Source organism: Melanerpes formicivorus, unplaced genomic scaffold, assembly GCF_026170545.1.
Source record: "Melanerpes formicivorus ecotype bairdi unplaced genomic scaffold, bMelFor1.0.p_v2 SCAF_44, whole genome shotgun sequence".
NCBI classification, from domain to species: Eukaryota; Metazoa; Chordata; class Aves; order Piciformes; family Picidae; genus Melanerpes; species Melanerpes formicivorus.
The window spans coordinates 3,524,973-3,552,724 of record NW_027142396.1 but is presented as its reverse complement, the minus strand read 5'-3'; the positions used below and the strand labels follow the sequence as shown (position 1 = coordinate 3,552,724).

At 39.6% G+C, this 27,752-nt stretch overlaps 1 long non-coding RNA gene across 1 annotated transcript in view; it reads right to left on the bottom strand.

Moving 5' to 3' along the window:
* The window catches only part of LOC137451442 (uncharacterized), a 31,184-nt gene extending 3,766 nt beyond the window's left edge, over positions 1-27,418 (bottom strand). Inside the window, exons 1-4 of the long non-coding RNA XR_010989830.1 lie at positions 27,384-27,418; positions 6,634-6,832; positions 5,958-6,059; positions 509-659 (exon numbers count right to left, since the gene is read on the bottom strand). This is a non-coding gene — a long non-coding RNA (uncharacterized lncRNA). The remainder of the gene's footprint in view (positions 1-508; positions 660-5,957; positions 6,060-6,633; positions 6,833-27,383) is intronic.
* Between the last annotated feature and the right edge of the window lie 334 nt (positions 27,419-27,752).

Below are 27,752 nucleotides of genomic sequence, written 5' to 3'. Positions count from 1 at the left end.
CAGCCCCCTCGGCCTCTCCTTAGATGGCTTGTGCTCCAAACCCCTCACCAGCTTTCTTGCCCTTCTCTGGACATTTTCGAGTATCTCAATGTCCTTCTTAAACTGAGGGGCCCAGAACTGGACACAGGACTCAAGGTGTGGCCTAACCAGTGCTGAGTCCAGGGGCAGAATGTCTTCCCTGCTCCTGCTGGCCACACTATTCCTGATACTGGCCAGGATGCCGTTGGCCTTCTTGGCCACTTGGGCACACTGCTGGCTATGCCTCTGTTTAAGTGGATGCCTTTAAGGAAGAGGATAAGTGATTTAGCTTTTAAAAAACAAAGATGACATAACAATAGTACATATTATAACCAGTAACGGTCACTTTCAGAATGTCTTACAGCCTCAAAGCTCTGTAATACTATCACATAATTAATGTTTACTTAGTAAAATTAACATAACGCCATACGCAAAGATGCTGAAACAATAGAAGAGTTTTAAAACAAGCAAGATAAATCCCAGAGCCCACCTGAGAAGCTGCACAGGTTTCCACTCAGATTCTACACAATCCTTGATGTGACACGTGTGCACAGGGTCCAAAGGCAGTGGTCTAGACCTTGCTGAATAAATAACTTGAAAACCAACAAAGTCCTAGAGGAGATTCAGGCTTTCAGATGGTTCTGCAGAGGGTCAAAATCACACATCATATTAAAGCTAATCATGCTACTAATAGGTGTTTGTTGTTGTTTTTCTTGTGTACAGTAAAAGATTTTACTATTAATTGATTCTTATAGTTTATTCACAGTATGATTCAGCACTTTTATATACTTAGAAGTTCCACTGACTTAAACAGGAGTAGTGAGGAATAGAGAACAAGGCCTTTGAAGTACAGTATCGTTATTTAGATTTCAAGCATGCCTGGAGACAGCACTTTAGATTAATAAAATGCTTTGCTCCAATTAGCTCTGTGTCTCCTGCATCCCTCCCCAATTCCCTCTGCCCTTGTTTAACATACTCCCTTATCCCTTCACATTATCCAGACAGGTGCTCTCTGCTACCACAAACTGCTGGAAGTTTCACAGGGGTGAATATTGGTTTCTTGGCTCTGATGCAGGAAAGGAGTATATGTGAGTCTGCATATGTGTCTGATTCTTTCTCCCTGAGTATTGCTTCAGAGATTCATTAAAATAATCTCTGAAAAAAAATAAATCTTAAAAGAGATTTTAAACAGATATGGTCACTTCTGTGTCTGGCAAGGACACTTTCACAATCTAGCACAGAATATGTAAATCAGAGGAGTATTACTTCTAGCCACTTTAATTCTGGGGGTGAGGGAAGCCTATATAAAGGAAAAAAAATATTATATTCTTTTGTAGATATGAAATAAATTTTTATTGTAGTAGAACTCAGATTTCTGCCATGATTTGCTCTGGTTTTCCACTGTAATAAGCACCTCATTTCAGATTTCCTTGAAAGAGGCTTAGGAGCATAATGCACTGACCACCGAAAATGACACATCCTGCAAAGGGGAAGCAGGAGATTGTAAGTTTCACATGAATTCAATGGGAAAGTCATAAGGCCCTGCTCCTTCTCCCTTGGGGTATTTTCCTATTTTATTGTCAGTACTATAATGGGCAATCAGTTCCTGAAATGGTGCCCTACTGCCTAGATGAAGCATTTATAGGTTTTTTAAGCAGTCCATTTGAACAATGCAGAATAAAAAAAGTCGATCCTTGTATGTTCAGATTTTAGGGCCCTGATCCCATATTGAACTATGTGTCAGCAAACCTCCTGCCCACTTGGAATGCAGTGCAGGATCAGGGTCTTGATGTCTACATTTTCTGCGGCAATTCAGACCTTTATTTATCACAGCTGGAAGCAACATTACAAATAAAAATGCTTCTAAAAACCAAAGTGTCTGTCCTTTTTAAAAGTTAAGTTTCCTAGATTTATGCACATATATTTACATAGCAATCCTCTGAATGGAGATACTGTTTCTAATGAGTTAGGAGATTACCACAAAAATATATAAATCATCACAGATTTTTTCCATGCAGAAACATTTTCGTTCAAAAAACACACACAAAAAAACCCAAACCCAATAAAAAACTAACAAAAATCCCACAACAAACAAAACCAAAACCAACCAAACAACCAAACAAGCCCCACAAACACCAAAAAACCCAACTGTGTTCAAAATTCAAAGGAAAAAAAGAAGCATTTTTGAGAGCCTAACATCACAAACCAGACCCACAAAAGACCTTATGCTCCAAATCCAATATAAAATGTAGGCCTAAAATGAAACCCTGAGAATTTAAGGATCACTTAAGGTCAGTATAAATTCAGAAGACCAAACTGACTACAGCCCAGAACACTATCTAGGCCATCTTTTTTTCAGTAGTGCCTAAACTTTACAATATCTAAATCTATAAAATGCCTTCCTGTGTGTCTTAAAGTCTCCTACTGCTCAAAGTGACCATGCCTGTTCAGAACTGGGTACAAAAGTTATATGTACATTGCCAGATAAATTATAGTTTTAACAACAGGGAGTATGTCAGTGAGCCACCTACTTCTCCAGAAAAGTCAGAAAAGATTGTTGTGTCATTTTTTCTGCCTCTGCTAATGACCAGAACTGTTCTTCACAGAAGCTTGAGGGTCCGTACCAGCTCTGAGACAGCATTAGCCATATATTCCACTCATCTGCTGAGGTGGGACCTCTGTGAGAAGGAAGTCATGGAATTAGAAGCAACAGCAAATTTATAAGTGACTTTCTCCTAGTTGTCATGGTATTTGGTAGGAAAGAGGTCTTTGCTCCCAGGACTATTGTTCTTGTAATCTAATGGCATAAGAAGTACTTAGCTGTTCTGAGATAGAGCTAGAATGTAATTTCTGTTCCACTAGAAAGGCAGCTGGAGAATCCCTTCAATGGTCACTTGACTTTTCTGGTTACAATGGCTTAATTGCAAGAACAAATGCAAACATTTATCAGCAGCTCTCCTCATTAACTTGCTGTTTATGTCTCAGGAGGTCACAGAGTTTGGTGATTAAGGCCACTGCTCCATGGGGGAAACAAGAAGCATCAATTGCTTTTAAGATTTGAAAACCTGCTTACTGGACGAATAGTTTAACTGCCAGCATACAGTTCAAAAGATGGGGAGTGAAATTTATCACCAGTTTTCAATTTCATTCCCTTTGGTGCCTATTCCCCCAAGGTGTGCAGTCTCTGAAAATCAGCATCTTGCTCTTTTCATCTGAATTCTTTCACATCAGAGCAAGAATTTATTCATGTGAACTACCTACTTACTCTCAGCTGAGTGACATATATCTGAGTTCACCATCCCATTTTCATTCTTGGGGTAAATTAACCTTGTCTCATGTAGAATAAAGGATGACAGCATGAACAGGACTGAATTTTCCATAAAATCTGGGTTTGTGGGTTAGAGTTTTTTGGTTGGTTGGTTTGGGGTTTTTTGGTGGTGGTGGTGGTGGGTTTTTTGTTGTAAGGTTTGGGCTTTTGTTTGGGGTTTTTTTGGTTGTTGGTTGTTCTGTTTGTTTTGGGGTTTTTTTGTTTGGTTTGGTTTAATTGGTTGGTTGACTTTTGTTTTGTTTTGTTTTGCTTTTTTAACACAGTAAAAGACTTGATGACATGGCACCACAGACAGACGTAGAGATTCTTACATCAATCTATCCCAAATTTCAGCTGGCCAACTATAAGCTGAGGTAGTGTTAACATGGCATTAAGCCCAAATTAAACGAGCATCAGGAGACTACTGAGAAAATGAGACCACTGGCAACTTTGCAGTGTTGAAAAGCTTGGGACTGTATTGCTCTCTACAAGAACCTGAAGGGAGGTTTTAGACAGCTGGGGGTTGGTCTCTTCACCCAGGCAACCAGCACCAGAACAAGAGGACACAGTCTCATGCTGCACCAGGGCAGTTTCAGACTGGATGTTAAGAAGAAATTCTACACAAAGAGAGTGATTGCCCATTGGAATGGGCTGCCCAGGGAGGTGGTGGAGTTGCCATCATTGGAGGTGTTCAGGAGGAGACTTGATAGGGTGCTTGATTGCATGGTTTAGTTGATTAGGTGATGTTGGATGATAGGTTGGACGCAATGATCTTGAAGGTCTCTTCCAACCTGGTCTGGTCTGGTCTGGTCTATTCGATTCGATTCGATTCGATTCTCTCCCTCAGCCCCAATGAATACTTCTATTCAGTAGCAGGTGATTATCCTTAAGAGCAGGACATATATGCACTCTGACAGAGATCTAGTAGAGACACCCTACTGTGAGTGTTTTTTTGGCAAGTCTCACCAGAAGCATTGGCAGTATCTTTTTTCTCTAAAATGCTACTATGTTTTTGCGTGGTTGCATTCTTCATGCAAATGAGTATCAATGCCAATCCTAAGAACATGAAGAACTTCTAATAATTATTGTTTTCACTGCTCAATAGCAAAGAACAACTGCAACATCAAGAAATGTCATGTTTTCTGTGGCTATTTTTAGAAAATGCATACATTCCCTTTAGCTTAAATAATAAAATCCATTTTTGCTCAACATATTTGAATTGTGTTTTTATTATACACACGTACATTTTGCAATTCTTAATTAAGGCACCACACAGCTATCAGAATAGAATCACACAGAATCACCAAGGTTGGAAGAGACCTCAAAGATCATCAAGTCCATCCTGTCACCACAGACCTCATGAATGAACCATGGCACCAAGTGCTATGTCTAATCCCCTCTTGAACACCTCCAGGGATGGTGACTCCACCACCTCCCCAGGCAGCACATTCCAATGACTAACAACTCTCTCTGTGAAGAACTTTATCCTCATCTCAAGCCTAAACTTCCCCTGGTGCAGCTTGAGACTGTGTCCTCTTGTTCTGGTGCTGTTCCCTGAAAGAAGAGACCAACCCTTTCCTGGCTACAACCACCCCTCAAGTAGTTGTGGAGAGCAATAAGGTCTCCCCTGAGCCTCCTCTTCTCCAGGCTAAACAATCCCAGCTCCCTCAGCCTCTCCTCAGAGGGCTTGTGCTCAAGGCCTCTTCCCAGCCTCATTACCCTTCTCTGGACACATTGAAGAGTCTCAATGTCCTTCTTAAATTGAGGGACCCAGAACTGGACACAGGACTCAAGGTGTGGCCTAACCAATGCAGAGTACAGGGGCACAATGACTCCCCTGCTCCTGCTGGCCACACTATTCTTGGTGCAGGCCAGGATGTCATTGTCCTTCTTGGCCACCTGGGCACACTGATGGCTCATGTTCAGCCAGCTATCAATTAGCACCCCCAGGTCCCTTTCTGTTTGGCAGCTCTCCAGCCACTCCAACCCCAGCCTGTAGCTATGCATGGGGTTATTATGGCCAAAGTGCAGCTCCTGGCACTTGGATTTGTTCAATGCCATCTTGTTGGACTCTGACTATCTGTCCAGTCAGTCGAGGTCCCTCTGCAGAGCCCTTCTACCCTCTAACAGATTAACATCTGCTCCCAACTTGGTATTGTCTGCAAATTTGCTGATGACTGACTCAATCCCCTCATCCAGATCATCAATTATGATATTGAACAGGATGGGGCTCAGAACTGAGCCCTGGGGGACAACGCTAGTGACTGCCTGCCAGCTGGATGTGGCACCATTCACCACTCTCTGAGCTCAGCCCTCCAGCCAGTTCCTAACCCAGCACAGAGTGTTGCTGTCCAAGCCACAAGCTGACAGCTTAGCCAGCAGTTTGCTGTGGGGGACAGTGTCAACTAGCAATTTTTGTGAAACAATGCATTAGAGAACTTTAGAAAAAAATAAAACAAATTAAAACATGGAGTGTCTTAAAGATCACACTGTTTGAGCCCAAACAAAATGCTTTTAAACATTTTATTTATTACTCTATTCCATCCTTGACAATGTGTTGTTAGGAGATATATGTTCATATCATTTCAGAGCTTGAAAATGTTTACTTTCTTGCATTAAAAACATTTCTTACCTGCTTGCATAACGTGGCCTCCTTCACTTCTTTGTGAAGCTTTCATTCTGGGAAGAAGGGCAAAACAAAGTCCACAAAAAAATCATGATAAAGAAAGGCAAACTGAAAGAGACATAAAGGGCAAATGTTTTAGAAATAGAATAGGAGCAATACATCATCTATTCACAATGTTAGCTCTGAAAATTATTTCCAGCTTTGTAACAATGGACTATTGTTTATATAAAACATAATGCCCCATCTAAAAAATCATTTAGAGCAGGCGTCTGCCTAACTTCTGATGTTAACAATGGTTGGGGTGGCAATAAACAGCTTTGTTGCTCATCTATTTGCCCACAGGCTGTAGCTCTTTGCAACACTTTTCCTCATGAACCTCGTTGGCTAAAATCAGGGTAAAATAAGACCTGTCCACAAAAGTGAAAGTCCCTTATCTCTGAAAAAAAGAAGATAAAATGCTCTTGGCAAAATGACTCCAAAGTTTTCTCTGAAGCACTGAAAATTTGTGCTGGCCTGAAGGCTTTTCTCTGTCAAGCAAACACAACTTATTCTGCCTTGTGAGGCATGACACAATGAGTAAGCAGGAAGCACTGAAGTTTCTACAAGGCAGGGTGAGAATTTCCATCTTCTAGTATTTGCGATACAGGGACAGTTTAGATTGCCAAGTATATGTATGCCTTACCTCCAAGATCTCAGTAGCAAATGACTCATCTCAGGCACCACGGTATGTCCTTCTTCAATGACTGACATCCAAAGAAGTCTCTGTCTATTTTGCCTTCAATTCCAATCCATGAGCTCCTGAATCCATTTCCAGAATGCAGCTCCCATCCACCACTGAGTCCAGTCTGGGACTTCTGCTACAGCATCAGTGCTGACAGTGACTGATATCAACAGGGTTGGATTCAATATTGGGATTGTATACACTTATATATATTCTACATTATTGTTATTTTTTTTCTTTAAACTAGTTTTAGTTTTCCACTTCATAAGTCTTTCCAGTTATTCCCTTGCTCTTCCCTTTGGGAAAGGAGAGGGGGTGGTAAAGAGCATCTATCACTCATTTAGTGCCCAGCCCTTACCCTTGAAACCCAACAGTAGGATGTACAATTTAAAAACTTCCTATTTGTTAACACCTTTCCCCCCACAATCTCTTCAAGTACCTTTTCTCTCAGATGCTGTAAAAGAATAACAACAAATTAAACTCAGTGGTGCTGTCTTCAAATTAATTTAAATTCAAATGAAAATATTTCTGTTTCAATACTGTAGAAAGTTCCCAAGTGTGCCTCCTAGTTTACTGGTTATGAATTAATCTATTGTAAGTTGTCACCTCCTTCATATCTGGTCTAACATACTCAGAAGGAATAACTGTCACAGAATCACAGAATGTCAGAGGTTGGAAGGGACCATCAGAGATCATTGAATTCAACCCCTCTGCCAAAAGCAGTATCACCTAGGGTAATCCACATAGGAATGCATCCAGGTAGGTTTTGAAAGTCTCCAGAGAAGGTGACTCCACAACCTCTCTGAGCAGCCTGTTCCAGTGCTGTGTCACCCTCACTGCAAAGATGTTTCTCCTCATGTTAAGGTGAAATTTTCTATTTTTGTGTTTGTATTCATTGTTCCTTATTACTGCGTACCACTGAAAAGAGATTGGCCCACTTGACACCCACCCCTCCGGTATTAACAGACAGTGATCAGATCCCATCTCAGTCTTCTCAAGACTAAAGAGCCCCAGATCTCTCAGTCTCTCTGTGTAGGGAAGATGCTTAAGCACCCTAATCATCCTTGTGGCTCTCCACTGGACCGCAGATCCCTGTTACTCTTAAACTGGGGAGGCCAAAACTGGACCAGGTATTCCAGGTGTGGTCTCACCAGGGCAGAATAGAGGGGGAGAAGAACCTCCCTACAACTGCTGGACACACTTTTCTTGTGTAATGGCAAAAAACTTCTAAGTAAAGTGATAGAAATTAACCAGACCCAAAAATGTTTGTCTCACAAGCTTTCTAAGATACAATGTCATCTTCTCAGAAAAAGAAAAAAGAATCTTAGAATGTCTTCAGAGTCATATTTTCAGCAATTTTCAGCAGTTTGACAGATTTCAATACAAACTAAAATTTCAGAGTTCCTTGTACATTATTATTTCATCATTTCTACTACTTCTATTGAAGTAATTTCACCTGATACATACTAGAGTTGTAACTGCCTTTTGAGATTGCTGCTTCACAAAGCAGTGTTGTTCTATGACTGATTATTACAGCTAATTCTTTCTTTTTCACTCCCATATGATCTAGCTCCCAATTTATTGCTAAAATCATAGAACCACAGAATCAATAAGGTTGGAAAAGACCTCAGAGATCATCAAGTCCAACCTATAATGATACTGCACTTGATTCAAGTAAGTTTTGTTCTCCTACATTAGTCATACGTATCATACATTTTCTCTCATATCATAATCTTCAGTTGAACTGATGATCCCTCCCAGGGCTCTGTAGTTCATGATATTTATGCCAAAGCCATCAATGGAGTATCAATATATTCCCACCCATGATGTTCCTGGATCTTAATATTTTTCTTTCTAATATAAAATCTTTTCTCTAAGGAATGAACCCTTGTTGGTTTTTTTATTCACAGATTTTCAAATACTGTTATGTTCCAAGTGTCAGATGTTACCAGACAATAATCCAAATTACTGTAAAGATTGTCTTGAGAAGAAAAACCCTCTTCAGATATGCAAACAGGTGGCAGCTCTGATATGTCACTGCCTGGATGTCACTGAAATATCCTATTTATTCAGTTGTACCTGACACAAATTTAGCAGCTTAATAAGGGAAGAAAATGTAATCTTTTTTAAAAACAAAAATTGAAGATCCACAACTACCAGTAGCCCATGAACAATGCCTGAAAAATCTAATGACTTTAGAAAAGCTTGTTGGCATGTAAGAAGCTATGTCTACATTGAAGCAGTATAGTGCAATAGGGATGAATCTGTGGAATGAAACCATTAATTCGAGCATTCTGTCTTCTGTATATGTATAAGCATATGTATATACATACGTACATATGTATATATATGTGTACAAGGGCAGCAAAGTTGGTGAGGGGTTTGGAGCACAAGCCCTATGAAGAGAGGCTGAGGGAGCTGGGGTTGCTTAGCCTGGAGAAGAGGAGGCTCAGGGAAGACCTTCTTGCTCTCTACAACTACCTGAAGGGAGGTTGTAGATAGGCAGAGGTTGGTCTCTTCTGCGAGGCAACCAGCACCAGAACAAGAAGACACAGTCTCAAGCTGCACCAGGGGAGGTTTAGACTGGAGGTTAGGAAGAAGTTCTACACAGAAAAAGTGATTGCCCATTGGAATGGGCTGCCTGGGGAGGTGGTGGAGTCACCATCATTGGAGGTGTTCAGGAGGAGACTTGATAGGGTGCTTGGTTGCATGGTTTAGTTGTTTAGGTGGTGTTGGATGATAGGTTGGATGCGATGATCTTGAAGGTCTCTTCCAATCTGGTCTATTCTATTCTATTCTATTCTATTCTATTCTATTCTATTCTATTCTATTCTATTCTAAAATATATGTGTGTGTATATATATACACATATATATACACACATATATATATACACATATCTGTATATGTTAAATGTATAAGCATTTCAGATGCAGTACTTAAGAAAAGCTGCAGTTTTGTTTCATGCTGAAGTGCAAGAGGTGTGCTCCTATACCACAGTTCTTCACCTGTCTTCCATGTAGATCATATAAGGCATTAACAGGTATTCTTCAGCCATCCCTTCAATAATTACAAAGACTACTGCATAACTGGGTGAAAAATCTCCCTTAACGTGACTTATTGTGTGTACTGACTTTTGACATGTGATGAGAAACATCAAAGTAATTCTACATCTAAGAACTCTCCACTTTTACTAAAGATATACCAGTTACGCCCACAATTTATGACATCCTGAAAAAGAACTGTCTTTGGATTTGTGCTAGCTGCTTATATAAGTCAGGACAACTAACATATCTCTTTCTTTTCCCAGAGTCTTATATAAATTTGAATTCTGAATGTTTTTTATTTGACATCTTCCATATAATTGCTATCTTGTTTAAATATCACTGTGCTACTGCCTGAGGTAAATGCAGTAGAAAATCACTGTGTTCAGTGTTAACTGTCTTACAGTTTCATCTCCTCTGTCAACCTGAGAACTTTTTTTTTTTTTTAATTCTGCAGGGAAATTTTTATTTCATTTACTTGTTCATACCTAAGGTGGATGGGTAAGTTGCTGGCTACCTACTTACAGTTATACAGTTATACCCTGGAATGGGTTGTCCAGGGAGGCGGTCGAGGCCCCGTCCCTGGAGGTGTTTAAGACCAGGCTGGCTCTGGCCAGCCTGATCTAGTGTGGGGTGTCCCTGCCCATGGCAGGGGGGTTGGAACTAGATGATCCTTGTGGTCCCTTCCAACCCTGAATGATACTATGATACAATATCAGAGTATTTTCTGTGTCTGTCAACCAAGCTTAAAATGGATCTGTGTACTCTTGTCACTATCACAGATAGTCTTTTTTTCCCCACTGCACCATAATGAAAAGCAGGGGGCAAAAAAAAATTCATCATCCAATCAACTGCTGTTTGTTCTAAGTCAGATTGTCAAACAATGCAGGCTAAGTTTAGGAAAGAATTGGGCACATACTTAAATCAAACTTACGCTTCAGAAGAGCTTCGACTGAATTCCAAAGATGAGTACTGATCCGGAATACTACATTTACATACAACAGCCATAGAACAATACAGTACAATGCTTGAAGTACTCAATAGCAGAAGAAACTGGGCACCAGGTTCTGTACCCATTTTTACATTAAGCTGCCATTAGATAAAAACCTTATGGGGATGGCAAGAGTATGCACCAGAATGCAAATCAGCAGATTGAGAAAGGTGATTCTAATCTGCCACTCCACTCTGCTCTGGTATCCGGCTCTGGAGCCCTCGACACAGAAAGGACATGGACCTGATGGAGCAGGTCCAGAGGACAGCCACAAAAATCATCAGGAGGTTGGAGCACCTCTGCTATGAGAAGTTGAGGGAGCTGTGATTGTTCAGCCTGGAGAAGAGACGGTTTCAGGGAGACCTAATCACCATCCTCCAGTACCTAAAGGACCTGCAAGAAGGCTGGGGAGGGACTATTTACAAAGGCCAGCAGTGAAAGGACAAGGAGCAATGGTTTTCTATTAGAGGAGATTTAGATTGGATGTTAGGAACAAGTTCTTTACAATGAGGGTGGCTGAGCAGTGGAACAGGTTGCCCAGAGAGGTTCGTGGAGATATTCAAGGTGAGGCTCAGCAGGGCTCTGGGCAACCTGATGTAGTTAAAGATGTCCCTGCTCATTGCAGGGGGCTTGGACTAGATGACTTTTAGAGGTCACTTCCAACTCAGGTGATTCTATGATTCTATTAAATGTGTCTCATCCCTAATCAGTGCAGCACCTTATAAAATGGAGAAACAGGTTTTACTCCAAATCTCCAGCTTCTGTGGTAACTGTTCTAACTGTTCTGTGGTAACCACTAAGCTACTGGATGAAAGGCAGACTTCTAAATGAGGTCCAGCCTCATCCAGACAACTAATTGCATCTTCGAATCAGATTCTCAAATTGGAAGGGAAAGTTGAAATCTCCCTGCTCAGTACTTCAACGTTTGTTTCTAGTATTTTTAGGTGCCCAGTTCAGCAAAATGCAGTTCCTGGGATACAGCAAATAACACACAACAGCACACAAGCTCTCCTTTGGAGCTCATCCTTAGGCTACAACTACCACTTTAGGTATTTATATATGAAGATTTTGTACCAGTGACATTTGTAAATCTCTAGTATCACTTAGGAGGTGACTAACATTTCCACTGGTAATATCCCTACTCTAACTAAGCTATTGCCAGAAGCTATGCATATTAACAGTGAGCTTCTGACAGCATTAAATTGGTGGGTGTCTCGATCATTAGATTCAGAATTCATAAAATGGACATCACTCAGTATACTCCATAATAAAGCCTGAAACACATTCTGAATATTTTAGCTATACTGAAATACCTGTTGTAGCTTTGGTAGGTCCCCAAATCAGCAAAATCTTTGAAGTGGAACAGTCTAGATCTTTTCCCTAGAGTGGCCTCTCTAAAGGAGACTAAAACCACAGAAAATCCATACTTCAACAGTTTTTCAAGTAGGACAGATAATTATCTATTTATTTGTTTGTTTACTTGTTTATTTATTCCTCAGACAGAAAAACTCAATGACTAAATACATTAACAATTAAAATTAGTTAATTTATAAATCATTCCTCCTTCCAAGTTCCTCTATGATCTTAAAGGCAGGCCCTTGTTTCTACACTGTATCTCAGTCCATCTGGCAGTTTCCCAGCTGGAGCAAATTGCACAGTCCTCTGCAGGTAGTCAGGACCTTTCTTGCGTCATCCCTGAAAGTCTCTAACAAAGCTTTCTGTTCTCTCAAGACATGCAGGATCCTGATTCATTGCTGTACTTGTTACTGCCTCCTCCTCCCACCCTAGGCAGTGCCCACAAATTCTTTTATGTCCTTGTTCAGGTGTTCTCCAGAAAAGGTCTAAACTCCCCTCCAGAACGAATCCACATGGTCCAATCATTTTGAAGGAAGACAAACATAATTATGAACAGTGAATGAAAAGAAATGTAATCTAAAAAGAGGAAGAAATAAAAAAAGGAAAAAAAAGAAAAATTATCTGAATAATTTACAGTTGTGAGCCTTACCCTAAGAAACTGATTTTTACGGCAGGCAAGCAAACATCCAGGTCATCCCATTTCTTCATGGCACTCTTACTCACCATCTCCTTGCTCAGTGAGCTGGCAGTTTTGGATCCCAGACCTATCAGCCCAATACACCCTTCTTTTACAGAGTAAGGATAACATCTAGCTCTGAAACACTGCAGCAGTAGCCAAAGGCTGCCATATTCATTTGTATTAGTACTGCTCTCTAAGAACGATGCCCAGATGCCTAGAATGCCTCAAGAAAAACTGTATCATGCTACAGAAATGAAGACATTAATTAAGGAAAGATCAAATTTTACCCTATATTCAGACCAGGGTTTTTTTGGTTGGTTTTTGTTTTGGTTTGGTTTGTTTTAGAATAGAATAGAATAGAATAGAATAGAATAGAATAGAATAGAATAGAATAGAATAGAATAGAATAGAATAGAATAGAATAGAACACAATACAACACAATACAATAAACCAGGTTGGAAGAGACCTTCAAGATCATCGCATCCAACCCATCATCCAACACCACCTAATCAACTAAACCATGCAACCAAGCACACTATCAAATCTCCTCCTAAACACCTCCAATGATGGCAACTCCACCACCTCCCTGGGCAGCCCATTCCAACAGGCAATCATTTCTTTCCAGATTTAGTACTGTCAACAGCATTTACATGATTGTTTTCACAAAGGGAGTTTGAAGCCACTGACTTCCTATGGGCATTATTGGACATTATAGGAGCAATGGGAAAAAAAAGGAAAAGGTTCTATGTATAAATGTTTTTCCGTTGGTATTCATCTCTTAAAGCTTTCTGTACTCTGTGATAACATGACCTTTGTATTTTCTATTGACCACCAGATTTGTATGCAATATAATACTGTATTTAAATATTAATGTATTAAAGTTTATAGCTTTACCATATCTTACTTTTTTTGTTCCATTTCTTACTTAACTTGCACTAAAGTGTTTAAATGTAAAAAAACCCGTGAAGTATGTCCTTGAAAACTTGCAACTAGATCTTTATAAATATTACAAAAACAATAATTTTGCATCAGTATGGTGAGCAAGTAGCAAAGTGCCTGAAGAATATAAATGGAATGTTCTCTAGAAGAATCGGCAAAGGTTAAAATTCATCATTTTAACTGATAGGCTTTCTTTGGGAAATAACTGATGCAGTGAATACAAAACACTATGATAATTTTGTGTTTCTCCTCAGTGTTTTTTTTTTTTTTTCCTTGAAAAACAATACCTCTTCAATAATAAAGAACACCTTTTGCCATTTATTCTAGAACAAAAGTTTCCTACACTGCTTGTCTACATACACAATTAACAGTGTGGGGTTTTCACTTTAAATGAAAAACTTCTATCTGAATGAAAATTTCTGTCCATTTCAGGAGAGGCTGAAGTCCTATAGGAAATACACTTAGATCTTCTTAGGAAAACATTTAACCTAGTTATGGTATGATGATGAAACATGATGGCGAAACGTGGGTTTGAGGGGTGGACCACTAGATGGATAAAGAACTGGCTTGATGGATGCACCCAAAGAGTCGCTGTCAATGGCTCCATGTCCCAGTGGAGGCCAGTGACAAGCAGAGTCTATCAGGGATCAGTCCTGGGACCAGTCTTGTTCAATATCTCTGTCAGTGACATGGATAGTGGCATTAAGTGCACCCTCAGCAAGTTTGCTGATGACACCAAGCTGTGTGGTGCAGCAGACACTCTGGAGGAAAGGGATGCCATCCAGAGGGACCTTGACAGGCTAGAGAGGTGGGCACAAGCCAACCTCATGAGGTTCAACAAGACCAAGTGCAGGGTCCTACATCTGGGTCGAGGCAATCCCCCACGAGGATGATCAGAGGGCTGGAGCAACTCTCCTATGAGGACAGACTGAAAGTGTTGGGGCTGTTCAGTCTGGAGAAGAGAAGGCTCCGAGGTGACCTAATTGTGGCCTTCCACAAGGGGCCTACAAGAAGGCTGGGGAGAGACTTCTCAGGATATCAAGTCGTGATAGGACTAGGGGGAATGGATGAAGCTGGAGGTGGGGAGATTCAGGCTGGAGGTGAGGAGGAAGTTCTTCCCCATGAAAGTGGTGAATCCCTGGACTGGGTTGTCCAGGGAGGTTGTCGAGGCCCCATCCCTGGAGGTGTTTAAGCCCAGGCTGGATGAGGCTGTGGCCAGCCTGATGTAGTGTGGGGTGTCCTTGCCCATGGCAAGGGGGTTGGAACTAGATGATCCTTGTGGTCCCTTCCAACCCTGACTGATAGTATGATAAATATCACATTTACTACCGCAGTTTCCATAGTGATTTTCAGACTGTAGCAGGCTGGAGGCCAAACTAGAAAAACAGGCATAAATACACTTTATGCTAGAAAAAAACACAGCAGTATTTAGGAGCACCTGTTTGTCTCAGGTACTGCACCAACGCCAGTAGCAGATTATCTTTCCTTTTCAAAGAATTACTGTCTACTATGTGAAGCAGAAAGGTACTGCCACCATTCTATAGTGAGGAAATTGAATTACGGTGAAATTGAATGACATATTTTTCACAGTCATATAGGAAGACTGTCAAAGGAACAACCCAGGTATGTCAAATTTCAGTCCTGGTTATAAAATAGACTTCAGTTTTCCATCAAGTAACTTTATTCCCTTTAACTATTATTCAAACTACAGATTAGACTTCTATGCTGATAACCTTTGAGCTCCTGACTTGCATGTAAATTAAGTATCAATTTGTAAAAATTAGTTAATTCCAAACAACATTCTTTCTTTCTGCCATGTCAGCAATTCTGCTCAAAAAAGACTGTCAGTACATGTGCTTTGTTAGTTTGGCGTGTGAAACAGTTTTTAATTGCTCTACCAATTTAAAATGTTACTAGTATGATTAGAACATGGTAAAATAGGGGCATACAGGGTTCAGTTCTGTAGTAAGCATTGCTGGCAGTCTGACTAATAGTAGTTTGAACATTTCCAAACTTACTCCATCATATATTTGTCCCCCATTCTGAGTGTCAAGTATCCCATGATCCCCAAGAACATGATCTGTGGCAGACAGACCCCAAAGCTTGGCCTGGACCACTGTTTCAGTGCATTATAAGAGGAGCTACAGCTACATGTACCCAAGGCACACGTGCAGAAACTGCACTATAGTGCTGTAGGTTAGGAATGGATTTTGCATTCTTAATTCACCTTCAGACATATCCCCAGTCCCCTCAAATCTCTCTAAAAGTTCACCACAAAAGGCACAATGACTCCAAGTGTGTGTTCGTGTGAAGTTCACCCCTAATCTTTATATGAGCTAAGAATGATTTCTGTTCCTTTATCTTTCTCTTTCCCTTTTTTTTTTTCCTTTTTGCAGGCTGTTCAGATAAGGATTTTCATTGTCACTGTTCCCACTTTACTCTGAATAAGTGGAGTGTATGAAAAAGCAAAATTCACAAAAGAATAGCTTGCAAACACTGATGCCACCACTGGACTTGAATTTAAATCTATCACACAAGGACACTGTTAACATTTATCCTCCTCTCTGTAGGCCAACAAATTAAAATATTATTTGAATTCTCAGATCAGTTTCTGCTACAGTGTTCCATTTTGACTGATGTCCTCTATTAATACCAGTGATGCTAGTTAGCTTTAAGACACCCCAAAGGGTACTCAACTAGTTACAACTCCAAATGAACCTCATGCCAGCTGTTTAGCCCCCTGAAAGTTTTTCTGAGCAGTGACAGAAGACCTTATCAATCATTACAATTAAGTGCTTTCATACTGTCCCTTCTAAGGGAAGTCAGTTGAAGTACCATCTGCTATTTTGCTTTTAAAACCCACTGGTGTCCTTCTCTAAGGCAGCCATTTAACTTTTGAAATGATGTTGCTTTTGCAGTAGAGTGATGGGCTGATGAAGAATACTTTTTGGTTTAATAATCAGCAGTTTCTATGATGTGACATAATTTTTTGCAGTGCTCAGGGCATTCTGCAAATCAAAAGGAATCCAACTAAAACAGTAATTAATGTCAAATGACTAGTCACATACGGTCCTATTTAATTAAAAAGTTCTAATCTTTTGTTAAACCTCCTCACACGTTCTTGTGACTGCAAACTGTTGTCTGAAAAAGAGAAAGTAATTTGGTACATAATCTATTGTGTCTTCTAACTGACACCTGCTAATTGTCTCGGCAGTAAATGGCAACAATTTAATTTAGAAGGTTAGAAAGTGTATCTTAAATATTCTTGAATATTCACTACACTATTGTTACAGGATGAAAAACAAGAATCACAAGCCACTGAAATCACCTCGCCAGGAATTCTGACTAATTCAGAATTTCAGCTGGGGAAAAACTAGGTGGCTACAACCACCTTTAGCACTACCACGAAGGACTTCGCCCTCTTTCTCATCCATTTAAAACCTCAGCTTCAGTACTAGCAGTACAAAGACTGTTAAGGCAAGAGTGTCTCAGAAGAAAGAATATGCCTTATCAGCTGTTGTTTTTCTTTTTTCTTCTTTAACTTATCAGTGCAGAATCTAAATGTGATTTAGCAGAAATTATAGTCAGTATATTATGTCTCTGATTACTGCTGCGGTGCTCTTGCTTCCTTAACTTATGGCTAATCTTCCAAATACACTTTTTCCTTTGTTAGTTTGTTTCAGGGCTTTTTTTCCTCTGTGTGTGTTTGTCTGTTTTACGGTTTGTTAGTTTGTTTGGGTTGTTTGTTTGTTTTAGTCTTCTATGGCATTATTTAAGAGATTGAGAGCACCCCCCTGTGGAGAAGGATTTGGGGGGTTATCTTGACATGAACCAGTTTCACCAAAATTTAGAAAGTTCTTTCTCATGTTGAATTAATCAGTCTCAAGGAAGGATACAACTACTGTCTTTTGATAGCACAAGTTTCAAAGCTCTGCATAATCACCCAAATCAACTGGCAGGTGAAGTATGTCTGCAAATATTCAATGGCTTCAGAGACAGCTGAGCTCTCACCCTCCAGTCAAAACTACGTACCTGGTCACAATAATTTTCAACTTCCATGTAACTCCCAAAACATTTGGACCTGCTCCAGTATCTGGAACTGGTATGCTGCCACTACAAAGGGACCATCACATTCCAGTGGTGACTGTGAAGATGTCCATGTGGGACGGCTTGATAGCCTGGGGGCATCTTCTAACAGTTCTACAGAGAATTCTAAATCCACTGAACAGTATCTATCCTTTTTCCTCTACAAATGTGCAAATAAAGAACTGCTTTCACTGTTTTACAGACAGATAAACTGTAGCACAGCAAACAGAAATAACCTGACCAAGATCACAGGGCAAATCAATGTTAAGAGTCAGCAAAATAAACCTGTCACCTGATTTCCATATTGCTTCTCTACAGTCAAAGTAAAACCCCAGTTATTTATAAATACATGTAGAGACAGATGACAATATAGATTATCTAGATAGCTTTGTGACTTTTACTACAGTAAATTGGCTGCAGCATGGTAATAGAACAGTAAATAACACAGAAGCAGCCTTAAATACTTTTCCCCTACAAACACATTGGCTTTCAAACATCCAAATTTGGTCTCTTTGGCTAAGTCGTATCTTTTCTCCATCTATGGTATCTTTGTATTTATTTCACTTTTTTCTTCCCTGCCTCACACTCCTATTAACTCTTACCTGCTGTGACCTCTTAGCCAGCACACCGTTTCTCTTTAATCTCCCTCCTCTGGTCCACTTCAAACACTGCAGCTAAGGTTACCTTCCTTGTTCACCACGATGATCATGTCATGTCTTAGTCCCTCAGGTAGTTTTCTCTCTCACTACACTACAAGGTCCAATTTCTCCTCTGCAATTTCAGGGCTTTGCAAGAGTCTATGTTAGCCTACCACTGCACAGGGTCCTTACTTTTTCCTTTTTTCCTTCTTAAGATACAGTCCTACATACTGTGTGTATTCATACCTAAATCACAAGAGGACACAGTCTCAAGCTGTGCCAGGGGAGGTTTAGACTGGATGTTAGGAGGAGATTCTTCAAAGAGAGTGATTGCCCACTGGAACGGGCTGCCCGAGGAGGTGGTGGAGTCACCAGCACTGGAGGTGTTTAGGAGGAGACTTGATGGGGTGCTTGGTGCCATGGTTTAGTTGATTAGATGGTGTTAGATGATGGGATGGACATGATGATCTCAAAGGTCTCTTCCAACCTGGTTTATTCTATCCTATCCTATCCTATCCTATCCTATCCTATCCTATCCTATCCTATCCTATCCTATCCTATCCTATCCTATCCTATCCTATCCCCAAACTGGTTTTGGTGCCTCAAATATCCTCTCTGCTCTATCTTGCCAACCAGCTTCACTTCTCTGTTTTAGGTCTCTCTATGTATTCTGGGTAAATTTGCTTATGAGTGATTTAGGGAGAGAGTCTTGTATTTCAGGTGTAACAATGAGGTTGAAGAAATAGTAATTATGCAAATTATTCTATTATCTCGTATCACATAGAATCATAGAATCAATAAGGTTGGAAAAGACCTCAGAGATCATCAAGTCCAACTTATCACCCAAGACCTCATGACTACTAGACCATGGCTTCAAGTGCCATGTCCAGTCCCTTTTTGAACACCTCCAGGGATGGTGACTCCACCACCTCCCTGGGCAGCACATTCCAATGGCCAACAATTCTTTCTGTGAAGAACTTTCTCCTCAACTCAAGCCTAAAATCACACTGTAAATAAACATAGCTTTATTATATAAACATAGGAATAGAATAGAATAGAATAGAATAGAATAGAATAGAATAGAATAGAATAGAATAGAATAGAATAGAATAGAATAGAATAGAATAGTTGCATTTAAAAGTATTTGGACTAACCAAGCAATGGAAATGTCTCAAATTCTCTTTTCCTCCAGATTCATACTCAAGCAAAGGAATAGGAATAGTGGTTACTTTGTGTGAATCAGACATACCTGACAAATCTGAGTCACTCATCAAATTGCCTTTCCTTTGAAGGTTGACCACAACCAAGTGACACATATTTAAGCCACAGTTTGGACTTTATGATGGACTAAACCATACTTCTGATTCTCATTAAAACAAGACCCCTGACAGCATGATATGTGCTGTGTGGCTTCCTCAAAAAGGCTTGAGCCATACTTAATATTGAAACGAATATGCTGCCTTTCAACCAAACAGTTCCTATTGCAAAAATACAGGTACACCTAAATCTTTACAACAAAAAAGAGGAAAGTGGATAATGGAAAGAAATCATAAGCAAGGTCTGTATCAATTAAAAATGCTGGGAAAAAGTTTATGACAAGTTTGAACTTTCTCCTCTCTCAAAAAAGGCAAGGAAAGAAAATCAAAACACAGAAAAAAGTGAACCAGTGTTACAACAGATTCTTATATTCCCAGGAGTTCCCTCAGGAAAGGGGCATTTCAGTTTATTTATCATACATATCCTTCCCATAATTCAGCTATCAGGCAACAATATTCTATAATTTATTGTCAGTTAAATGAATGTCTGTAAATCTTTACTGCTGGTCTTACTATCATACCAGAAGCATCTATAGGTAACTCTTTTCAGTTTTACTCACAGAAGCTTTTAGAAATGGAAGCAAAAACTAGTAAATCAGTGTATCAGTGATATATATGATCCACAAATTAGCTATGAAAAGAACTAACAGAAGAAATAAAAGAGTAGTAAAAAAACCCACCTGGCCAAACCAGATTTGCATCTTGGTATGTAATTAACTTCATTAATTAACAGTATGCTTCTTAAACTGTACCATGTACATGAGTTATGTGAGGAAAAAAAAGTCCACTCAAACTGTCTGCATCTGATGCTACTATGGGAAAACAATCCTTCTTCCCAATTTATCAAACTAATTTAAACCACAAAAGGGATAAAAATGTGTCACCACAAAGCGATATAGAAATTAATCTGCTTGGGAGCTCAACATATTACACTGATCGCGAGCTGCCTGAATTCAAATACGCTTTCACATTATTTGCGACATATACTCCACATGTCTGGAGACGAAAACTACAATGAATGTCAGCTCTCCATCTCACAATATTAAGAGAAGTTTACTTATTGTTCTTTCTTCGAAGCACATTACCAATAGTAGAAGCATTGGCATATACAATTAAATCACATCTTGTAAAACTTGATCACGTCTGCAAATGCTAGGTGTGATTGCACTAAAGACTCCACTCTCCACTTTGTGGTGCTAGTGAGTCAGTGTTGACAATGAGTGTGCCTAAATATTTTGATTGAAAGTATCTTATCTGAAAAAAAAAAACAACAACAAACCACTGAAATCCACTGGAACAGACTATTTTTCTCTTTTCAGCTTCTCTCTGAACCAAATTAGAGCAGTATTTCAGTGTGGCAGCCCAGTATATTTACATACTTAATTTTAAATAATTTATACTACCTTTTACTGGTATAGTCTTAACTCTGGCTGGTATAGTAGAAATCTTATCAATTATTGATTGCAAAATAAATCATTGCTGTGCTCACCTATAGTACTATTGTTTTTTAAGCATTTTCAGTATTACAGTGTGTACTTTTGCTGTCACAGTAATCAGTGGCAAAATTCTATCTGATGGTAAAGGATGGAGATAATTCTCCATGTTTAAATGTAGCTATCCATCTCCCAGACTTTCCTTTCTAATGAACTGAAAGCATTTATTCCATGCAAATTACTCAAAGTTGTTTATTTGTCTGCAAATAAACAATGTGCAATTGGAAGTGAATTCCCATTTACGCTTTTGCAAAAAGGGTGGTATGGACAGAACAGAGATTCTGATATTTTTACTTAAAAATGGGGAGGGAGAAAGGAAATAGCTATGTGCCATTGGTTTAAGATCTGCCAACAGTCACTACTGGTTTAGCTCACAGGTCTCAGTTTCCTTCAGTTTCCTTCCTTCTCAGTTTCCTTCCTTCTCCTTCCTCGCCAGCATCAAGAATAGTGTGGTCAGCAGGAGCAGGGAAGTCATTGTGCCCCTGGACTCTGCACTGGTTAGGCCACAGCTTGAGGTACTGTGTCTTGAGTACAGTTCTGGGCCCCTCAGTTTAAGAAGGACATTGAGACACTTGAACGTGTCCAGAGAAGGGCAACAAGGCTGGTGAGAGGCCTTGAGCACAAGCCCTACGAGGAGAGGCTGAGGGAGCTGGGATTGTTTAGCCTGGAGAAGAGGAAGCTCAGGGGAGACCTTATTGCTCTCTACATCTACCTGAAGGGTGGTTGTAGGCAGGCAGGGGTTGGTCTCTTCTCCCAGGCAACCAGCACCAGATCAAGAGGACACAGTCTCAAGCTGTACCAGGGGAATTTTAGGCTCGAGGTGAGGAGAAAGTTCTTCACTGAGAGAGTCGTTTGCCATTGGAATGGGCTGACCAGGGAGGTGGTGAAATCACCATCCCTGGAGATGTTCAAGAGGGGATTGGATGTGGCACTTGGTGCCATGGTTTAGTCATGAGGTGTTGGGTGACAGGTTGGACTTGATGATCTTTGAGGTCTCTTCCAACCTTGTTGATTCTGTGATTCTTGTTATGTAACACAGCATCTTCCCTTTTAAAATTCAAATATGGTCTCTGTGCGATTTTCAGGTCTGTGGCATTTAGAAAGACTGACAAAACCTCAATACTTTTTGATTCTGCAGGTCAGTACTAATAATTGCCCTGATACATTAGAAATGTTAGCTGCATTGTTGTTAGTCTTGACAGATGCTATTTGCTCCACAGAAGGAAAGCAGCCCGTTTTCATCATAAAAGTGTGTCATACCAGGAAGGGCCTGTTAAACCCAATGAGAATTTGGTTTACAGTTCAGTAAGGTAGAAGTTAAGCCTTGGTTACACTGTAGCCAACTATGAAGTGATTTTATCATTTTAAATTCATGCCAGTCATACACAATAGAAAGTCTCCCAGAGTATTAGTATTTGCCTAATTCTGTTTTTTAACTACCTCTGTTTCCTTTATGTCATCAGGTGGGAAATCTATTGTCATTTTGCTTTTTGGTTCACTGGCTGGAAGCAGAGCACATGCATTAGAATCTACCACAAAATATCCACAGCTTCAGTTGTAAATTAGTATACTGAAAAAGAATACTTTCACCAAGCAGAATAAGGAGATCAAATATTAATCTACAAATGAACTTTTATTTCTTCACAGAGACTATACACTTTGTGTACGTGGATATTTAATGCTCTATTGCTTAGGTCTATCATCTATAACTTTGTATTATATCTTATTTTAAATTCTCTAAGTTAGACAGCAGAGACAACAATCTGGTCTCTTTGAGGTCCTTCAAAATCCCACTATGAATCAACTCTGTATCTTTTACAATGTTTGTTTTATGTTCTTACTGTATGATAAGTGGCTTTTCAGAGGTTTAGGAGCAATTCCCAGTGTATTTCAGAGAGTTTTTTTTAGACATTTGCTGTTTACTACAAGACAATAAACAATGGTCCCTGTTTGTGGACTCTCTCCCATAAAGTCCATAAACAGAAGAAGCTGCTGTATGAAATGCTTAAGAATAGTCACAAGCTTAAATCTAGTGTTCTCACTCACTGGTTAGGAGAAACAGATAAAAACACTGAAAGAACTTGTGATTCAAAATTAAGTCATGAATTAAATGTGCTTATAACTTTAGTTGTTTGGAGAATTACTTGACTTTCCACATCATATAGGCCAAAGGACAAAAAGTTTATCATGTAGGTGAAGGCTTAAATCTGACTGTGCCTTGGTGAGCATTTAGTAGGAAAACTCAACAGGTAGCTACTTGGTAAAGTTCTGCAAGAGAGTAAAATCAGGAGTACAAACCATAACACTGCAGAGACAATTTATGTCTGCTGAACAAGTGAATGCTATACTAACAAGACTACATACAGCCTTTAAAGAGCAGAGACAATGATCAGGAATACCACTTTCTCTTAGAGAAGAAAATAGCAAAGCAATTTAAAATGCACTTCTTCAGCAGTTTTCCGTATGATTATATCTTGCAATAAGAGCTCAATAATATCTGAATTCAGACATTTTGGTGACCTAATACATTTCATACAGCTTAGGTCCCTGACACCACATACTAGTAGTGATTTTATCTTTCTTTCGGTCATATGCGGTCTTCTCTTCTCCAATATGCAGGTTTTTGATAGACATTCATCACTGCAGCATGAGAACATCTAATATTACTGTAACAATCAGTACAGTATTTGAATGTTGTTCTGCTATCTGTGCTTAAAACAAGTAAGTGTGAGCTGCTTCATCTTAATAAATTAGAATAGAATAGAATAGAATAGAATAGAATAGAATAGAATAGAATAGAATAGAATAGAATAGAATAGAATAGAATAGAATAGAACAAAACAAATCAAACCAGGTTGGAAGAGATCTTCAAGATCATTGAGTCCAACCTATCATCCACCACCACCTAAACAACTAAACCATGCAACCAAGCGCCCTATCAAGTCTCCTCCTGAACACCTCCAATGATGGTGACTCTACCACTTCCCCAGGCAGCCCATTCCAATGAGCAATCACTCTCTCTGTGTAGAACTTCTTCCTAACCTCCAGCCTAAACCTTCCCTGGTGCAGCTTGAGACTGTGTCCTCTTGTTCTGGTACTGGCTGCCTGGGAGAAGAGACCAACATCCACCTGTCTACAACCTCCCTTAAGGTAGTTGTAGAGAGCAATAAGGTCGCCCCCAAGTCTCCTCCTCTCCAGGCTAAAAACCCAGCTCCCTCAGCCTCTCCTCATAGGGCTTGTGTTCCAAACCCCTCACCAACTTCGTTGCCCTTCTCTGGACATGCTCCAGCAAGTCAACATCCTTCCTAAACTGAGGGGCCCAGAACTGGACACAGTACTTGAGGTGTGGCCTAACCAGTGCAGTGTACAGGGGCAGAATGACCTCCCTGCTCCTGCTGGCCACATTGTTCCTGATGCAGGCCAGGATGCTATTGGCCCTCCTGGCTGCCTGGGCACACTGCAGGCTCATGTTCAGCCTACCATCAACCAGTACCCCCAGGTCCTTCTCTGCCTGGCAATAATTAAAGTTACCAACATATAAATTTTGCTATACATATCCATTAAGGCCAACCAAGTAAAGAGAAAAGCCTTGCACCAAAAGAAGCAGCTTGCTGAGGTATAAAATGGTCACTGTTTCTCATGGGATTTCATTCTACTGTATTGAGTCACTCCACTGAAGGTGTCAGCTCTTTGTCCAGATAAACTATATGGCAGACTGCTCTGCTGGGACAAAAAAAAAACCCAAAACTGTTAGTCCCAGTCTTCATGAAGGATTCAGTCTCTTTGGTAATCCTGAATCATTAAGCACCTTCAGATAAGGGTGAGATACTGAATTTGACTGATCCACCATGAGACAGGCTTTGTGCTCTCACACATCAGATGGCAGGCACTGCAGCACCCTGTCAGCTGGAGTTTCCCACGCAGTGAGGGTGTATATGGCCTTGCCATTACAGAAATTGAGGTATAACCGATGCTGGGCAATCATTCAGCATAACATAATGTCATGTTCTTATGTCCCAGAGAATGTTTCCATATCCTTAATTTAGGGTGTAAATTAAGTAACCAATTAAAAAGTAAATTTCACTTCTTTGGCAAAATTTTAAACAGCAATCCTCCTAAAAGCATTTAATTTAGGCTTGACAGGAGTTGCAACACATTAAACAGGAACTAGTTGTTAAGAGATACAGAATAATAAAAGTCAATTATTTCCTACATCTGAATATATTTAAAACAACTGTCCTATTTTAGTAATACAACTGACTCATTAGATCAAAATTAAACACCTGTTGTGTAAACCAAATCTTAACTTAAATATTACCCATCTTAATACAGCACATTTGCCTTTACATACTACAGTGGACACATTTAGTGTAACGGGCAAATGGCAGAAGTTAGCCAATTACATCCCTAATGATTGTGCACATATAAATACAAACTGCCTGCAACATGTATTTTGTAGTGATTTATTTGCAATTCAGATGTTATCTCCAGATGCATGTAAAGACATTAAGTTTGCCAACAGTTTAAGATATGATAATAAAAGAGAAAAACTGTAGCAATTCATTCATGTTAATTTATTGACATCGTAAATTCTTCAGGGCAGTATCCATGAAGACAAATTCCTGTATAAAACTATAAACTGTTTTGGTACCTAACATGTAAAACTTAACAGCAGAAATATTACCTAGGATTTATATTTGCATGGATTTTTTTTCCCTGACTCTCTTTGGGTTTTTTTACATAGCCAATCTAACAATATGTACTTTATTTGTTTATTTATTTTCCACTTATATTTTCAAGACTTTCAGACTACCAAGTGATTTTATGTACTCACCTAGGAGATGCCTTGAAAGATCTAATTTCCAGGATATGGACACTATGCCACTAAAAACTAAACTAAACTAAGCTAAACTAAATCAAGCCTCTTTAAAACATCTTTCATAGGGACAAATAAATTCACTAAGCATTTTTGGTGGTCTCAAAAATACAGTGCTTCATAGTTTATTGTTTATTAAAAGTTTTCTTGCTCTGCAGCAGGTTATAGAATTTTGTAAATGTTAATTTTGCACCTTGGTTATTACATTGGGTCCTGGGGTCTTTATAGCAGTGCGTTCTGACTAATGACTTGTGACAAGGCTGTAAGACAACAGTTTGCCTGCAGAAAGTGGGATGCGTAGCAGCACCATCCCAGGAGCAAATGGAGAAGTGAATTATGACTTTTAAAAACATGATTTCCTCTCTTGCTTGCCCCTGGCTGTAAGTGGGGCACAAACTCCTACTTCTCTGTGCTAGTAGCCAACTGTCAGGTCAGCTTATCTCAGATGGCCAGTGTGTTGAGGGGATGAAGCCAAAGCACTGTATGCCCTTGAGTGCTGGCTGCCAACGCCCCATCAAGACAGAGATCAGTGGCCCCTCGCAGGCAGCTGTCATCACTCCACAGCTTTCACTGTGACCAGCAGTCCCACTAGCTCATGCCAGGAAGCAAGCCCTCAAGGCTGCCTTAGATTTTTGCACACTAGGGATAAGAGCATTTCACAACCCTATTTGGCAATTATGCCACTGAAACCAGTATTGAAGCCTCAATTTGGTAGGCAAACAAAGCAAAGCAATCATCTGATCAGGCAAAGAACCCCATCATGTAATTTCTGTGAGCGCTTGCACATTCATCAGAGGTTTGGCCCTCCCTGGATCCTCACTCACCATCAGAAAAGGAAAGGGAGCTTCATACAAATAAATGGGTTGTGTAGCAACTACAGATGTGTCAAACTTTTAAAACCTCATGCTCTAGACACCCTTGCCTTGCTGCTAATTGGTATGTTTTTCTTTAAAAAGTGAAGATTCTAACCTTTTACTTGACAGATATGTGGGTAAAATGACACATAACATTTTGAAAGCTTATCTATAGCCTTGCTGTTTACGAGTCTTGTTTACGTTGGAGCTCACACAGGAGTACACAAACGAAAAGGGTTAGCAGAAACAAAACTGAATGGTTGGTTTCAAACAGATGTGTAAACTAGTGAAGAAAGGTTTTCACCTACAGAAAGTCTGAAGATGTTGCTCCCTTTTAAAAGGCAACCGTATAAATATGACACTTGACTCAACAGACTTGCTTTTATTATCATTATTTATTCCTAGACACAACCAGAGTGTAGTGTAGAGTTTCATTACCTGAGGTCTGTCTTTCCTCTTTTCTTTTCTTTTCTTTTCTTTTCTTTTCTTTTCTTTTCTTTTCTTTTCTTTTCTTTTCTTTTCTTTTCTTTTCTTTTCTTTTCTTTTCTTTTCTTTTCTTTTCTTTTCTTTTCTTTTCTTTTCTTTTCTTTTCTTTTCTTTTCCTTTTCTTTTCTCTTTTCTTTTCTTTTTTCTTTTCTTTTCTTTTCTTTTCTTTTCTTTTCTTTTCTTTTCTTTTCTTTTCTTTTCTTTTCTTTTCTTTTCTTTTCTTTTCTTTTCTTTTCTTTTCTTTTCTTTTCTCTTCTTTTCTTTTCTCTTTTTTCTTTTCTTTTCCTTTTCTTTTTTCTTTTCTCTTTTCTTTTCTTTTCT